Source organism: Centruroides vittatus, unplaced genomic scaffold (assembly GCF_030686945.1).
Source record: "Centruroides vittatus isolate TY-2023 unplaced genomic scaffold, ASM3068694v2 contig_7, whole genome shotgun sequence".
In the NCBI taxonomy this organism is placed as follows: Eukaryota; Metazoa; Arthropoda; class Arachnida; order Scorpiones; family Buthidae; genus Centruroides; species Centruroides vittatus.
This window is the reverse complement of record NW_027122442.1, coordinates 1,764,380-1,776,578: the sequence shown is the minus strand read 5'-3', so window position 1 is coordinate 1,776,578 and position 12,199 is coordinate 1,764,380. Positions and strand designations below refer to the sequence as shown.

The window sequence follows — 12,199 nt, the reverse complement described above, 5'->3', positions numbered from 1 at the left end:
TTACTCTTGGTACCAAAAAATATTTTCTACTTTTTCAATCAATCTTCAACAGAAAAAAAATCATGGATTTATTTTAGTTTTGTTTTGTTTAACCACACTGCTCCACACTTAAATGGCAAATACTGTCTCTTCATTTTGTTTTATTTGAAAATCATTAATTTATTTTTGTATATAAATTTAATTTTAACTTTATTTAGTAAATTAACTTAAAATATTATAATTTAAAGATTTTGATTGAATATTAATCCTTAACGCTAAATCATACAATGTTAACCTTCATCCTGAAAATTGTTAATATGAATTTTCGATAAAGGGAACTAGTTACTGTTCCCATAGCAATTCATATTAATGGTGAGTTGACTGTACATATACAGTATATTTTTTATTTGACTGATAATTGATATAAAGATCAAATTGAGAATGACAGACAAATTATGATGATATTCATTTACTTACTTTTAGTACAACTATAAGTATAGAAATAAATAATTTAATACTTTGCAAACAATTTGTAAAAATAGTCTTAAAATTTAAATTTACCTTTTTAAAATATCTTCATTTATATTATATTTAAATGTCACTGGTTATAATCAATTACTTTTTATTGATTTTTCCATTCCAAGCAGTCATTATCTTGGGGAACAGAAAACCTGAAAACAAATTAAAAAGTAAATTCATTTGGGTTAACAGTATTTGTGTAGCAACTAAATTATATTCTTGGAAAAAATAACTTATTGTGGAGCATTCAAATTAAAATTTATTATTATTAGAATATCATACAAACAGAACTGTACATAGAATTATTAGATTATATTTCACAAATCAAAATTATATGTATCCTAGGAATTAATTTTTTTAAATAAATTTATCACACATTTTTTTTTAATCATTTTGTAGTTTTTAATGCCTTCAATATTATGAACAAATTATTATTTTTTAGTAAAAAATATTTACAAAAGTACAATTTATTTAAAATTTATTCCTTTCTTTGTTTTGTATTTTAAATTGTATATAAATTCCTTTCTGTTTACTTAAACAAGCAATTGGTAAAAACAATTTTTTTTTATTTACTGTAAATTTTAATTTTAATGTTTAAATGCAAATGTAGAAAATATTACTGTTGTGAGAACCGAGGGGGTTAGCTGTGGGCTAGACCTCACTTATGGAGCGACTCTTGTCAGAGAATGGCTGTAGGAGGGTAAATTGTGGAGTGGGGAGGCTGCGAGCAAGTTGACAAGGTGTCTGTACTCAAAGGAAATAGGCTTATCATCAACACTATAACACATTTTTAATAAACGGATAAAATTAATACATTTCTAAACTATACACAGAATACAACGAAAACAGTAAATATGGTAAAACCGACAATTCTATTCGATGCAAGAGCATCGGAGCATCACTGTTTGGGTCTACTCGTCTAATGTATCAAAACTACTAGTCTAACCTAAACTAGGAGAGAGAGTGTTTACAAGAACCATTTCAATCCAAATTAATACCTCTTGACATTCATAGCTCCTAGATTATGCAGTGAATCTGTAGACACCTGCTGATCAAGCTGAGTCAGAGGTGGACTGTTGGAGGGTATGACGGAGTCGAGCCAGAGGTGATCGTTGAGGAATATGGTGGAACCCTGTGGATCCTGGATCCTGTGTCCTCTGTCCACGTCCACTCCAAGGTCTGCATTCAGCCCCTTTTTATATCTGATTTAACAGAAGCTGACTCATATATCAGGTGATGAAAGGGGTTATAAGTTCAATTAATTATTATGCCTTTGTGTCCTTTTTAACTCTATTTAAAATTTATTTTGTATACTAGTACTTTCTATATATTAACAGGACTTATTATATTGGAAATTATGGATGCAGATATTTAGTCTTACATATCAAAAATAATGTTCTTTATTTAGTTCACCTGAACACATACACTTTAAACATGTGTTTCAGACTTGTTCATCCCTCCTCAGCAGGCCTTTAAACGATACTTTCCACAATTAACAATAAACACATTTCTTGGTACAATTATAACTAAAATTAGTTAAAACATTTACCGACAATAAATTTAAAAATTCTTACAATTTTTGTATTTCCGATCTTCTCTAAATTTCCACTTAAACTCACGATCCACAGCAACCATACAATTTTATACATTCCTAATTTTTATACATTAAAATCAGTTTAAACGATAAATTTAATTATTGTCTAAAATATTATTATTTCAATTAACTTACTTCTTTTTATTTATTCGTTTCTACTTAATTTCTATTCTAATACGTTCCTATCACTTTTATATCTCTTCCTCCCCTCTTTTTATAATGCTTAACCATAATTGGTGGATCTCTCTACCATTGTTGTTATTCATTTTATTAGTTTGCCTAATTATATTTAAATGCTCATACAGTTGTCTTTTATAATTGTTTTTTTCCTTTTTCCTGATTTTTACCATATTTAGATCAATTGCACAACCTTCTGTATTACAATGGTCAGCTACTGCTGAATTTGCATAGTTTCCTTTGATTGCTCTGATATGTTCACTTAATCTTATTTTTAATTTTCTTTTAGTTTCTCCTATATATGTTTTCAAAGAAATCCAGATTTTCAAACTGTTCTGTACAATGACAGGAGGAAAAATTTACATTATCCCACAAATCCTATAACTTAGAATAAAATAATAATAGGTATCAATTCATTTAAAATACTCTGTACAGTGACATTCTGTTAACCTGCATCCTTGGGATTGACATGGTACCAGGTTATCAAATATGATGCGTTATCAGACGATGGAAGTTTCCAATTTTTTCAATCCCCAGACACAATTTTATATATTTTTGCATGTAAAAGTGTACAAATCTACTTTTTATGGTCGTTTAACATGCCATTTCAATATTTCCAGGCTATTCCTACCCTTAGTATGTATGAAATAAGAACACACCATTCTTACTTCGTACATTGTACACTTTTATTTTGTATAAATACAGATGTATTCTAATTGTCAAAGTACATGAACAGTATTGTACTGTAGCTTTTTCCATGATAATTATTGATTCCAAGTGTACTAAATATTTCTGCATCTCACTTCAAACACTTGTAATAATGTCTTTGGAAAGTCTTTTAAAAAAATCATGCACTTAGGTTTTACCTAAGACCGCATCATGTCATCTTAGCATTTGTCATTTCTAAAAGGAGAAACTACACTTCTTTCCAAAAACGACATGTTTTGGACTCTTCTACATGAAAATCTTAATTCTGGACCTACCTAGTGCACCAATAACCTTCCCCAACAATAAGCTCAACATGCTGGCTTATCGGATTTGTTGGCATACTGAATGCAGAGTTGACAGAATATCACTGTACTTATATATTTAAATAATCCAAAAGACATTTCATACACAAGTAACATGGTTATTGATTTAATTGCATTACCTGACAACAAATGCATAAAAATGAGTATATACATATATAACAATTAAAATGTTACCTGATACAAATATTTGTATGTTACATGTTATCTTGCATGTAAACAAGCTAATCAAGAAATAATAGAGTTAATAATTATATCTAATATTTCCTGATCATCTTGTTTATATTAACTTTCAAACTATATAAATAAATAATTTAATTTAGTGTAGTGTAAATTAAATGTTATTATTTCATTGTTATAAAATCCACAAACTTATGCTATAACCTATAGGGATCATAATTATATCAACTTGTCATAAAATATTCTTAAAGTTCTTTGTTTCTTCTTCAGATTGTTATTTCATTTCTTTATAATTAGGATATTTCTTCAAAATCTTAACAATTCTACTGTTAAAAATTTTGAAACAATGTATTAATTAGAAGGAAAAAGACAACAGTTTGAAGAAAAAACAGAGAAGCTAATCAAATCATTAAAAAACTGGATTATCTGAGCTATATTTTGGCTAACTAACAACTAATAACAGTCACAGAGTGCTGTTAATTATTAGTTTTTAGTTTGAGAGATATGGTTACATCTCAAATTAAGATTTGAAAGCACAAATTGAACTGAGGTCTAGATAATGTACTTATTCCTACATCTGCATGATAAGCATAAGTTGTGGGTTCAAATCCTGCTCTGGGTTGAGCGTTTCCTCCAGAGTATTCTAAATTTATTACAAAGAAATTCTTTTAGCCCTTGGTATAATTAAATTAATTAAATACCGTATTTATTTGAATATAAGACAACCTCATATATAGGACGAGGTGCGACTTTAAAGATCAAAATAAAGAAAATTAGTTTTATTAATACAATTCTAATTTTATTTTCTTTAATCACAAGTAAAACACCAAATGAACGTAAATGTACACATTGTCCCACAAAAATTACTAGCATTTCAAACTTTAAGGAAAAATCTTGTAAAATTGAAACCATAATTTGTCATAATAAAGAACAATGAGTAGCATTTTACATAATTTGTTCACGTAAAGCTGGACAATCAGGAACCTTTTGTTTTGCCAATTCTTAACAGTCGAATCCACTCTCCGTCGATTACACTTACAAGTTTCCCTGAATTCTGATTTCCGAATAATCATCTGTTTTCACGTGGGAATGGATTAAAACTTATATTGGACTCCAGTGTGATTTTGGAATTTCAATCTGGAATTCAATTCAAAAGCTTTGCTTTTTCTATTGCTATTCATCTTTATTCCTGATAATATATAAGAAGGATTCAAACAACCAAGATAAAATACTTGTTTTTAAATACAAGAGGGTAAGCATTCAGTAAAAAATGCAAATACATAGTTCACAAAAATTATTTGAAAAAACGCAAAGAATCTTTCGTTCGTGCATATAGGTCAACCTAAGATTTTGAAGCTGTGATAAATGAATAAAAACCTTGTCTTATATGTGAGTAAATACGGTATCTACTAATGTGGGGTAGATAATAATAAGGACTTATCACAGCAGTGATAATAAGCACAAACACTCGGGTATCAATGTAATACATTTAATGAAACAAAAGAGGTGTACATTAAAAGTCAATTACATAAGTATGAGTAATTAACATGAATAACGAAAATGCATTTCGGACTATTGAAGATAGTCCCTCATCAGTTGGTATTAATATAAATAGGCTATAATATTAAAATTGTACAAGACAAACAGACTGCTATACAGGTATGATCAGTAAACATTAAATGGGTGCAGAATAGACAGGCATAAGGTGGCTTCATAATGTTACAATGTAGCTTGATGTAAAGGTTACTAATACAAACAGTTTTAAAAGTTAGTAGAATAATAGATTAACAGTATGGGATAATGTTATACAAAACAAATTATATATACATGCCACAACAGTGCATGTATATATAATTTGAAGGTTGCATAGGAAGATGGAGTTTGAAGGTGGCATTACTACAGGGTGCAGAGTGGTTATGAAGATGGTTGTGGCACAAGCAACATCTGCAGAACAAGTGGTAACTAACTTCTTAATGGCCAACCTCCAGATGTTGCCTATACCACACCTCCTTCATAATCGCTCTGCACCTTGTAGAAATGCCACCTTCAAACTTCATCTTCCTACTGTTGTGTAACCTTCACGTCAAGCTACGTTGTAACATTATGAAGTCACCTTATGCCTGTCTACTCTGCACCCATTTAATGTTCATTGATCATATCTTTATAGCCATCTGTTTGTCTTGTACAATTTTAATATTATAGCCTATTTATATTAATACCAGCTGATAAGGGACTATCTCCAATAGTCCGAAATGCATTTTCGTTATTCATGTTAATTACTCATACTTATGTAATCGATTTTTAATGTACACCTCTTTTGTTTATTAAATGTACTACATTGATATCGGAGTGTTTGTGCTTATTGTCACTGGTGTGATAAGGACTTTATCACACCAGTGACAATAAGCACATTATCTACCCCACATTAGTAGATATTTAATTAATTTATTCTAAATTTATTTAATTATTAATATTAGTACAAACTGGCAGTCTAACCACAAAATCATATAGTAAACTAAACTCAAATTATATATTAATATTCAAATGTTAACATCATATTTGTTATTAAACTATAACCCATAATTTAGTCTACAGACAAGTGGTAGCTTACCTTAAGTCCAATTTACATAAAATTGATATATTTAATTAACCAAGTTATAGTTTGATAATGAATCTGAAGCTATCATTTGACTATTAATTTATAATTTGATTTAATTTACTATATGATATATATATATTATGATTAGTATTAAGCTTTTAAGATGACTGAGTGCTCTGGGCATGAAGTCAACCTCAATCAGTGCAATGAGTGACCAGTATGATTGTATCTTCTAAATAGGCCCACCAGTGGTCAAGCAGTTCCATTCCCTGAACAGTGAGAGTTCTGTCATGGGTTTGCACCTTGCCAGGACAGACTGGCTATGTGGAGTTTTCCAGGTTTTCTCCATGTCTGTAATGCCTGAATAGGAGCCGGTTACCCTTAAAAAGACCTCCCGGAACGTATCCTCTCTAGGCAGATCACCCAAGTGTTGTGTTGCTGTAACTTAACAAACAAACAAGTATCTTCTAAATTAATTGATCTGGAAATGATGATCAGACGGAGGTCCTGGAGTGTAGTTGGTAACATAATAGATCTAAAACTGGAAGAGGGAAAAGATTATATATTCTTGGTCTGTGAAACTAACCTGTAATGACTATATTTTTCATCTTGTAAGAATTTCATTTTTTAAATGACTTTAAATACCAAGGTTGACTGAATTCCTAGAAATCAAACACTGGTTAATGGAGTTTCTACTGTAAATGAATTATCACTGCATTATAAGACCAAAAATTTATATTTTATGTAAATAAAATAATTTCAGATATGCATTTACATTAAACAAATAAATCATAAATTTCAGAAGGAAAAAGGTTATTAATTTTTCAAATACTTTCAACATCTTATAAAGACATTAATCACAGTTAATGCCCGTAACCTTAAATATTACATTACGTAATTTAACATTGAAAAATTATCAATATGAAGAAATAGGAATTATTTATATCAAAATACATAATCTTTAAAAATGTATTGTAATTTCAAATTTCAAACTTAAACTATGTAAAATAATACATAATTTCTATGCAGATTTTCAATTTTTATTGAAATTCTATATTTGAATACAAACTAGATTACGAGTTAATACAACTGAAACAGAAAACATGACTATACTTTGAGCAATCTGAATGTAATCAGGAAGACGGCTTCTATAATCAAATATGATTATATGGAACTTGATCATCATTGCTAGTGTTAACAAAATCTTCAAATTAATATGTAATATAAAATAAAAAAATAAACAAAAAAAATTAGCATCTAAATGTTTTAAACAAAACTCTTACTCAATTTTCATAATAATAGTAATAACAATAAAAACATTTAATAAGCTTTGATTTATTATCATCAATATCAATATTTCATAATTATCAATATTTTTAAAATTATCTACTTTACATATATAAATAATCAAACATCTTTACTACACCCGATACATGTAAAGCTATACACCAACCAAAGCCGAATATAATCGAGTGTAATATATATATATTTGTAATATATACAAATTGTCTATTAAATTACTAGTATTATAGCCATTTCTCACCCGATTATATTCGGCTTAGGTTGGTGTATAGCTTTACATATATAAAAAAGTATATCAATCCCATTTGTCATATCAGTTTAAGAGTTTATCTCAAACTATCTCAGTATAATAACAGTAAAGATTTTTGTATCAGCTAATAGAAAATTTTGTGAAAAAATAAACATTTAAACAATCTTTCAAAAATTTTATAATTATAAATAACAATTGTATATAATTTTTCTACTAAATAGAAGACTTACTAACAGAAACTTAATATAGAAAATTTTTAAAGAAGAAATATTAACTAGATATATTTATATTTTTATATGCATTTCACCAAGTCTATAGAAAATAAATACAATTGCATATTCTGCAATTATAACAGATATGGACTAATATAAAGTAGAATTATAATAATATTAAATTTTAAGGGTTTAATTTTGAACAAGAAAAATTCATTGCGACAAACTAATTGTTAGAAATCTGTCTACAAGTTCTGATTTCATATCATACAGTAACAAGCAAAGTAATTTTTAAAAACAATAACTTTGTATTATAATTTCATAAAAATTTTGTAGATTTTCACAAATTTTTAAATAAGTTTGAATTAATATTAATAAAGTTAATAAGTTTCTGGATTATTTACAATAAATATAAGTAAGAGCTGAGAAAAACATTTAACCCATCACTTGTATCTTATCAGTTTGATAAAGGAAAACCTTTATTTACAAGTTAGATTTGTTTAAGATTATTTATACAGATTTCACATATTATTTATAGACATTTTAAACCCAGACAAATCAGTTGTGACTGCTAATTTATTTACAGATTGTTTATTATAGCTTTAGCTTAATTTTTAATAATATTTTTTTTTCTAACAATCACATCACTTAAAGAATTTTTTACAAGTTTTTAATGAAATTTTTCAAAATTGAATATAAATTTTCCTTATGAACAAATTTGTTTTTGGAATTATCTAAATGGATGACATTGACTAATTAATTATTTTCAAAACAATTCATACATTAAAACATATCAAGAACATAAAAAAAATAAATAAAATATTTATAGTCAACATTTTATTAATTTTAACAATAAATGACATTTTCAATTTTTAAATTAAATAATTAAAACAAGCAATTTAGATTCTAATAATAAAAATCGGCTAATACATTTTTGTTATATTTTTGATTGCATCGGATATTTATAATTTTATTTAAAGACCCGAGAAATAGTATACAGTAGAAATTCCTATCTCACTACAAATTTTATTAGCAGAGTTTTATAACCTATTCAAATTTTAACGACAAGTTTGAATTCTGCTATTTGATACATTCCATTATAGAACTTGCATTTTTTTAAACTCGACATGGAGGTCGAAAACATTTGTATTTCATTAAAATGTTACTACCAAAAGGACTTTATTTCCTTGGCAATCGAAGTTTTCAATTGCCAAGGAAACAACACAAGGCAGTCTTTTACATTGCTTATTCGTCAGTCGATATGCATTTTGCGTGCCGAGGAAACAAAGTATATAGGAAGACACGATTTCAAATTTAATAACAGAACTTATTACCGAAGAGTCCGATTTGCGGAGATGGTTTTCTATTTGCGTAGAACACGTTTTACGACAAACTACATTTATCCATAACTTATTCTAAACTGTTTTTGTTGACTTTGTATATAAATAAAAAGTAGAATTTTAAGCATTATTTACCATTTCAATTTCTTCTTTATATATTTAAATATACACAAGTAACTATTCATAACACAATCACATTAATAGAATATAACTGCATATCTTTATGGGTTTATCAAAAAATCAATGACCAATGATAGATGAATGTATTTAAACTATAAAAGAATCAAGATAAATGATTATTTATATACAGCATTTAGTTTCTGTATGCCAATCTACAAAACATTAAGTGTATGTGACGTTTATAATATTTATAGTAATTTAATCGAGATTCAAAGTTTAATACACCAAGTTATTTAAATTCAGCTGATAATAAATCTCGAATTAACGTATCCTATAACATGTATTCTTGTATCAACTAACAGTTAACACCGGCAATCTTATTTCAATTATCGATTCGAGAAATATTTGAAATTTTAACTTACGGAGTGTTTACGTAAACAAAACAATTATTTTTTGTTGTAATTATCAGCATCCACTCTCACTTCTATTCAACTTTTAGACCTTCCTACCCTCTGGTGAGTAAAAATGGCAACACTCTAAACGCATTTTTAAATGACATAAAACACTAAAAGTTAATTATTACTTTGTTACTCGCGTAATAGACACTTCGATTTTTAAATAGAAGGGACAATTTAATAGTTTTATTATTATTATTACTTAACTGGGCGTAGCGTATTTAACAGCATCATAATAGGAAGTGAGTAACTTTGTGGGTGTAAGATTTTATTTAAGCTACTCGTGTATATTTTAACATTTTTTTTTTTTTTTTTTTTTGAATTTTTCTTTTGTCGTTTAATGCCGAGAATGTTTCTAGATTGAAAAGATAAGAGAGAGCGAAGGGAGAGAAAAACGAGGTCAACGAAACCTTCCTCGACTCGCCCACAAAATCTATGTTTTTTTACTAAAAATATATATATATTTCTAAATGAAATTTTGTTCATTTTATAAATTTAATGTTATATTAATATTACATATTTAAATAATTAAATATGTGTACAGTAAATATTTTTATTTATTTACCGGTAATTCAGATTAAAATTATCCGAGATTCAACTTTTTGTATATTATTTTATAAATTAGCTAAACAAACCGCACTTTCTTTCATTTTATTCTTTTTTTTTTAACAAATTAATGCGTTGCAGAATATTACGTGTAAAACGAAGCCTTGGAGTTTAACCTTGAGGTAGCAGAAAGGCTCACAGAAGGTCATATAAAAGTATCGTATTTTTTTGTCTCGTCATTTATACAACTGGGATTTGTTAGTGTTGTAATATATACAACACTAACAAATTTGAAATTTATTTACAATTTCTTACTGTTTTAAACTAATCGAAATATGTTTTTATTCATTTAAATCAATATTCTTCCTAACGCTAGAAGTAATTGCGCTAATAATAAATGTTAGGTGCTAAGTACAGTTGAATCCGCTTATTGTAGTTGTAAAGATTAGCAGGCCCCGAAGCATACAAATAAGATACACTTATAAAACTAAAAATAACTTGTTTTAATTAGAACATCGGTTATCGGAGCCTCACAATTATCATTATATCTTCAGCTAAACGGTCATTTTTAAACTGTCATTCCATTCTATCGGTTTCAACATGTGGCTGATAACGCGCAATATTAAGTAAAGCTTTAAACAAGGGTTCCAATCTTTTTCGTGTATCGACCCCCCTTTTAAAAAAATATTTCTATCGGCCTCCCTTCAATTTACATATTATACAATATTATGTATAAATATATATGCAACAGCCTCCTACATAAATCCATCTTCCTACATTTTTACTTGAGAGCAAAAAATTGTGTAAAATTTTTAATACTTTTAAATATAATTTTTATATTTGCAAAGTCTTATCGAACCCCTCAAACTTTCGTTGACCCCAGGAGTCAATACCGACCCCGTTAAATATTTCAATCACTACTAGAAGTACTACATTAGCTTAATCACTGGAATTTCTTATTTTGATTAAATTCTGAATGAATTTTACAATAATAAATTTAGTTAACAAATATTCAATATTTAAAAAAATTATTTTAATATCCTTATAAGATAAGCGCACGGTTGGCGAACGGAGGAAATAGGATGGTGTCGGTGTGACGTATTTCAGTGGAGAATCAAGCGGAATTTAGAGCAGAAGAAAAATGGAAAGTATTCAGACCCGGTCTTTTATATATACCGTGTATGAATAATTCAAGAAAAATTAGTGGTAGTGAATTGCCTATTATTAGATGAGGATGCTGTAAATTATATAATTTGCACTACAGAAATTAAAAGTCACGTTTGCATTGTTTTTTTTTTTTGCAAGTAATAAAGGAAATGGACATAAATAACAGTACTTCCCCCCAAAAAATGCGATTTCTGTTAATAAATGGAGCAAGTGCAGGTTCAATAATTTAGGATTTGAGTTAGTGACCTTGACGGTTCGTCAGTTCGTCCGTCCTCCTCCCAAGTGCTTACTCTTAATGTCAACCTACCAGTGATCGAGTGGAGAATAAAACCACTAAACACTAGTTGGTCGTGGGTTCCCTCAGACAAACGAGAACTGCGTTTTCTTCACTGCCTAACATCTAAATAGAGGACAGTTTCCCATAGAAAGTCCTCTCCTTGGTAGATTGCTTATGCGTTGCCTCTGTTGCCTTATGTATTGTTATCTCTATATACCTTGATGTGTTGTGATGTTGAGAGATTAGCTAAACAAACCGCACTTTCTTTCATTTTATTCTTTTTTTAAAACAAATTAATGCGTTGCAGAATATTACGTGTAAAACGAAGCCTTGGAGTTTAAGCCTTGGAGTCTCAATTCAAATCCAAATCCTTTTAATATCCGAGTCAATAAGAGTAATCTTTATAATTGTACTTTTTACTTACCACAGTTAATCGACTAATTTTATCGATATA

The 12,199-nt window shown here is 28.2% G+C and overlaps 1 protein-coding gene across 2 annotated transcripts in view; it reads right to left on the bottom strand.

Annotated features, from left to right (window-relative positions):
- Positions 1-9,806, bottom strand: part of LOC136980461 (uncharacterized) — a 55,689-nt gene extending 45,883 nt beyond the window's left edge. For both annotated transcript variants that reach the window (XR_010881562.1, XM_067276570.1), the window contains exons 1-2: positions 9,723-9,806; positions 541-650 (exon numbers count right to left, since the gene is read on the bottom strand). The gene's annotated coding sequence lies outside the window, so the exon portion shown is untranslated. The remainder of the gene's footprint in view (positions 1-540; positions 651-9,722) is intronic.
- Positions 9,807-12,199: the final 2,393 nt, after the last annotated feature.